Here is a 5,719-nt window from a genome sequence, read left to right as displayed (position 1 = left end):
AAGTAGCTTAACACAGTTTCACATGATGGCAATGAAGAAGCCTGGATTAAACCCTGCTGTGAATTATTACTGCCACAGCTGTAGCATCATACAAACTGCTCACAAATAATTCAGTGTGAAGTTGGGCTGACATCATCAGGCATCTTCTTGAGGCGTTCCCTTGGTGGCTGGCTCAGTCCTTCCTACTCATGCCTGTCTTTTTGGACCAGCACAGACGGAGTAAGCAAGGGTTTATTGACAGAGAATTACAGCTCTGGCTGAGCTTTGGGACACAGATGTGGTTCCTAGCTCCTGGCTGTGCCAAGAGCAAAACTCACACAGAATTGCTGCTCTTGTGTCTAGGCCACTTTGTCACCTTCCTTTGGTTTTGGGAAAGAGAGCTTTTGTCATTTTCCTGAAGTGGAAGGGCCATAATTTCCAGGAGTTTTAGGGACCCTTCCAGTATGGCTTTCCAAAGGGTTTAAGGAAGGCTCACACACTGGAGGATGGGCCCCCTGCCCTCCCTGCCCAAGTTAGCAGGGAGGGTAAGGGCAGGGGTATGGAGATGAACAGTTGGGGTTGTGAGGAGAAATACAAACCAGACAGGACCTCACGGAGCAGTGGGTGAGCCTTGTCCAGTCTGAATGCAATCACCTTTGTACTGTGAGCCATTGTGAGACCTGTAGGACAGTCTGTGGTGTTTGTGTGATAGGTTTCCTGCAGTGCTGCCTGATCCTGAGGTGGACTCCAGCTGCCAGATGAGGAGAAACAGGCACTACAGGACCAGACAGGTTCTCCAGTCATGCCACCCACATACAAAGTATGCCTGAATGGAGAAAATTTGGAGCAAAGCTGTTTTGTCTGCATGCTTTCAAAAGCCAGTGGAAGTGCTGTTATTTTTATTACCTATAGTTCTTGCCCAGCCTGGAGCCATCTTGGCTTGGCAATGTGGTGATGTCCCTGGGACAGTGCTTGCATCAGGACTGAACACCCCTCCTGCCTGTGCTCCCAGTGCTGTCCTTTTCTGCAGGGGAAAAAAACTCAAAGAAATCTGTTAGTATACCAAAGAAGTCTGACAACAGCTGGAAAAGAGCCCAAAAAGTTGAAACCTGCCATCAGTGTAGGAAAGGATGAGAGAGAAAAGTTATGGCATGCAGTCCTGATACCACTATTTCTTGGCAGGAGACAACTGCCTGTGCATCTCAGATAACTTCCCCGAGTAAGAAAGCACAATCATAGCTCAGCATAGAGGAGCAAAGAGCTTGGAGGAAAAGGCCCCATCCTTCTGCTGACCCTTGAGGGAAAACCGATGTCCTTCCCACCCAGACTGGACAATCTGACCAGCTTGGCTCATCACGCTTTCCAAACCTTCTGTGCAGTGGTTGGCTCTTCCCACCCTGCTGTCTCAGACAAAATCACAGTCTGCAGGAGGGAATGCCTCCAGCAGCAGGGCTGGATCTGGCCATATGCCATCACTCTGCCCCCTGTGCTTCTGTGGTGAGAAATCATGGGTGGGTTTGATCAATCCCAGCTGGACAGGCAGCTTGAAAGTTGGCTTTTCCCAGTTTCTAAGGACTTAGCTGCATTATCTGACCACACCTGGTTGTCACCTAATACCTGTGCCCAGGCTTTTTCATCCTTGGAAAAGGAAATAGCTGACATATTTGACTGTAACTCTTAAAAGGAGTCTGCCTTCCAGCTGAAGCAAAACCCCAGGAAATCCTTAATAAAACTCCCAGCACTGTCAGAAAAGTGACAAGAGACTGAAGCAAGGGCTTAATAATAGAGTGACTCTTCCAATCAATTGGTGTGAGTTAATTAATTAATTGCTGCAGTTGCAATGACATTCCCTCTGGCTGAGTAATCGGGGAAATCAGCCACCTGAGGCTCTTAGGGAGTTAATTGCCTTAAACTTTGTTAAAGCAGAGTGATAATACAATTTAAAAAATGCTATCAATGCACATTTCTTGTCTTTTGGGATCTTCCAAACCCATGCTTCATTTTGCAGAGCAAAACCTTTAGAGTTTTACTTGGAACAACCGAGTAATGGAGACAGATGAGGTGGAGAAACAGGGAGCACAACTGTGAAATACAAGTTCTGTATCATCTGAAGCAGGAGCCATGCTGGTGAATTTGAAATACCCTGAATGACTCTCCAAACTTTCAGTGTGTCCATCCAGACTCCTGTCTCTTCTTAAGTGTTTTTTCTCCATCAGGGAGTAGAGTTTTCCTACTCTCTTGGAGTCGTCATATTATTTTAAACCTTGTATGAAAACCCTTCTCTTTTTTTTCAACTTGATTTTATCTCAAAGAAGTGTTGGCAACCATAGGAGAACTATTCTGGAAAGAGAAGAACTGCTCCCACCCCTTTCACAGTTACCTATTTCTAAGGCTGAAGCTGAGCTCTGTGCTTTAGACCTCCCTCTCAAGTGAGTCCTTTGAGATCTTTGCAGGATATTTGGTCTTCTGTCAGTGGAAGTGGGTATTTTTGGCTGGAGCCCCTGCAGATGTCTTTTTAATGAGGCAAAGTGGAGGCCTTCGAACAATGTCAAGCTGTCCTGAGGCAAAACCAGCCCTGTACCAGCAGCAGAAAAATCCCTGTCAGAAGGCCTAGCCTGTGGTGTGTGTGGCTCTCAGGCTGTCAAAACTCTGTGCTCTCCCTGCACTCCCTGCTTGTTTGTCTGTGGCTCCAACACACAGTGTGCTCCAGGCAGCTGCCTTTGCTTTCCTGCCCAGGGCTCCCCTCTGTACCCTGCAAGGGTTTGGCTCCCTGACAAGTGATGGAGCAGGAGGATAAAAATTCTCTCTCCAGCACTCAGACTTTTCCCTAGCCAGAGCCTGCTAGAAAGCTTCACCTTTTCTTCTTATTTCTGATTGGAAACAACCCACAAAAAGTGAGCTGGAATAAAGAAACCTAAAGAAGGAAACAGCTTTGTCTCTCAAAAGTTCATCATATGACAGACAGTGAGTGTGTATAGAAGAAGCATTGAGAACTTGATGATACCAATTCCCACAATTTTTATCCCAGTTGTTTACAATGTTTATTTCCTTGTTTTCCTCACAAAGCCCTTTGAGTCCTGCTGTTATAGCATAGTCTCAGGATTTGTTAAAAAATGAAAGGAGAGCATAGCCCTTCAAAAGATGGAGGATTGAAATTGTTAGACCTACAGCCTCAGAAAAGGGAACAAAACCAAGTGACTCATAAATGGTACGTTTAAACATTCCAGAGATTTTATAGGGCCATAATAATAATTTTCTTATTGCTTGAGGCTGGCAAAACTGGTATTTTCTTCCTTTTCCAGCATAAAGCATTCCTGGTCTCCAAGGGCCTTCCGGGGAGGTGGCTTGGGGCTGAGTGTCTCAGATCTCCCCGCTGCAGCCGTGTCAGAGGCTCCCAGTGAGGGACGCCGCAGCTCTCAGATGCAAACTGCCATTTTCTCCCTTCTATCTTATCTATCAGTCACTTCATGTGGGAGCTCATACACATATTATTAAATATAAATACAAACCCCAGGCACACATTTTTATCCTTAAGTAATAAAATCTAATGGAAGAATTTACAGTCATGGGTTGTAAAGCAATAATAGTTGTAAAATAATTTAGCAGGGTTCAAACACAGGTGAAAGGAGAAGTTCAGAAGTTCAGCATCTAAATATGTTTCCTGGCAGTTTCCTATAACAAACAGCAAATCCCCTATTGACATGGTACCAGTAAGGAAAGAGCAGAACTGTTCTCAACAGCTCCGCTTGTATTTTTGAGTTCATGGCTTGTTCAAGTTTATTACTTCTGAAGTGCACTTTCTACGGGTCAAGTTATTCAGTGGATAGTAGTGAGAACTGGCTGAAAAGGTCACTGCAGAGACAACAGAAATCTAAATTTCTCTATGGTGCCACTCAAGCCCAATGAAGGGTGAATAAACTTTTACTTGAGACATGATACACATGATGGATCACAGATGGAGACCACTGGCATTACCTGGAGAGAAATTCTTGGTACAAGCAAGCCTGTGCTTTGTTTTTATTGGCACCTAGTGCTCCACCAAAAACACTTAGATGCAATTATCATTAAGATACTCATATGTATATTGCTTATATTGCAGTTTCTGCCATTTCTAGCAAGCAGCACTTTCTAGCAACTGCTGCTTACTACATGTAGCCATTCTAAGTTGGGCAACAACTTTGTTAAATGTTTTCACCATGCCAAAGCATAAAATACATGCTTGGTTTTTAAAAGATTGAGCCCGTCTTCTTGTGCCTCTGTTGTTTATTGGTGTAAGAATAAAAGCTACTAAACCTAGGCCTCAGGAGTTGCACAAAGCACATCAGGTGGCTGACTTTAAACACCAGGTCCTACCTGCCATGTGGTGCCAGCCCAAGGCACTGAGACAGGAATGAGGTAGGAACCCCACAGCTGTTGTTAGTTCTGCTTCTACTGCTGCATTACTTAACATCCCACCTGAACTTTGTCCTAATGATGGGGACAGATAAGTTATAAGGTTGCTCACTGGATAAGAAGATAACTTTGCCCTATGCTTCATTTCGTAATTATTTTTTAAGAACAAATTATTAGAAGGTGTGAGAGGTACTAAACAAAGTGTACCTTCTCTCAATAAAAAAGAACTCAATTTCTTCAGCAAGCTAGCAGCAATGTGATAACTATGATGTATGCAACACAAGAACTTTAGCATTTCATGGTCTTTGGCACTTTTTAACTTAATTAACCTTGGCAACATAAACTACTTCCAGCAAATCACAGTTGTGCTCCCAAACAAAACTCTGTTACCGCCCCATCTGAAGAAATGTCATCATTTCCTCAAAGCCAGTCAAACACTCATATTTTCTCCTGAGAATTGAAGAGATTCCCTGTCATAATAATGTGCATAAAACGTATTTAAACGTCCTGTGCTCTTAATGGAGCAGGCTGCCATTTTGGTGTTGTGCTGTTTCCACACTCTGAGGTGCCTGGTGTGCTGAAGCAGGCAGCCAGACAGCTAATTCCCCAGCAAACAGCCCCTTACTCCTTCTGTGCAACATTCCCATGTTGTCCTTTGCACTAACACACAGCAGGGAACAAGCTGCCCAGAAAGATTTCTGATGGGCTACCAGGGGAGTTAGGGGATACTGTGGTAAAACAGGGGCTTACAAAAGTGCTGAAACCTATCACTGGTGAAAGTGAGGATGGCTGTTCTTTTAGGGTTTTGTTTAAAAAAAAAAAAACAAAACAGAAAAATCTTTCGTTCTGGTGGAAGTTAGCACATTTTACTTTTTCACCTGCTTTGTTCCCTCTGTCTGTTATCTTTCTTTCTTATGCTCTGTGCTGTTTCTTTCTTCATTTAATCCTAATTCCTGGTGTGATTTGCTTTCCACTGCCCAGCTCTTTCCTCAAGGACAGGTCACAGAAAGTAAGCACAGGGTCACTGGCTGGAAAAAAAGGGCCTCTCTGTGGATTGCCCCCATGCTGACCTGAGAGTTTACTCAGTCTTGCCTGCAAAGAAATTGTGCTGGACACAGAGCAGGTTTGCAAGGCAAGTTCTCTGGAAGGCAGAGAAAGTCAGCATTTTGGCTGCCTGGAGGGGCTTGGTGCCTCCCTCTCTGTGCTGGCCTCCTTTAGATGCCAGCACTACTGGCTACAACACCTTCAAACCTTGTTAGAAGAGGATCATCAGCTGAGAGACACATGGATTGTGATTGTTGCCTGCCTGGGATGGGAGATCAGTGTGTTTGGCTTCTGGTGCAGCAGA

This window comes from Lonchura striata, chromosome 1A (genome assembly GCF_050655825.1).
Source record: "Lonchura striata isolate lonStrDom1 chromosome 1A, ASM5065582v1, whole genome shotgun sequence".
In the NCBI taxonomy this organism is placed as follows: Eukaryota; Metazoa; Chordata; class Aves; order Passeriformes; family Estrildidae; genus Lonchura; species Lonchura striata.
This window is presented reverse-complemented; position numbering follows the sequence as displayed.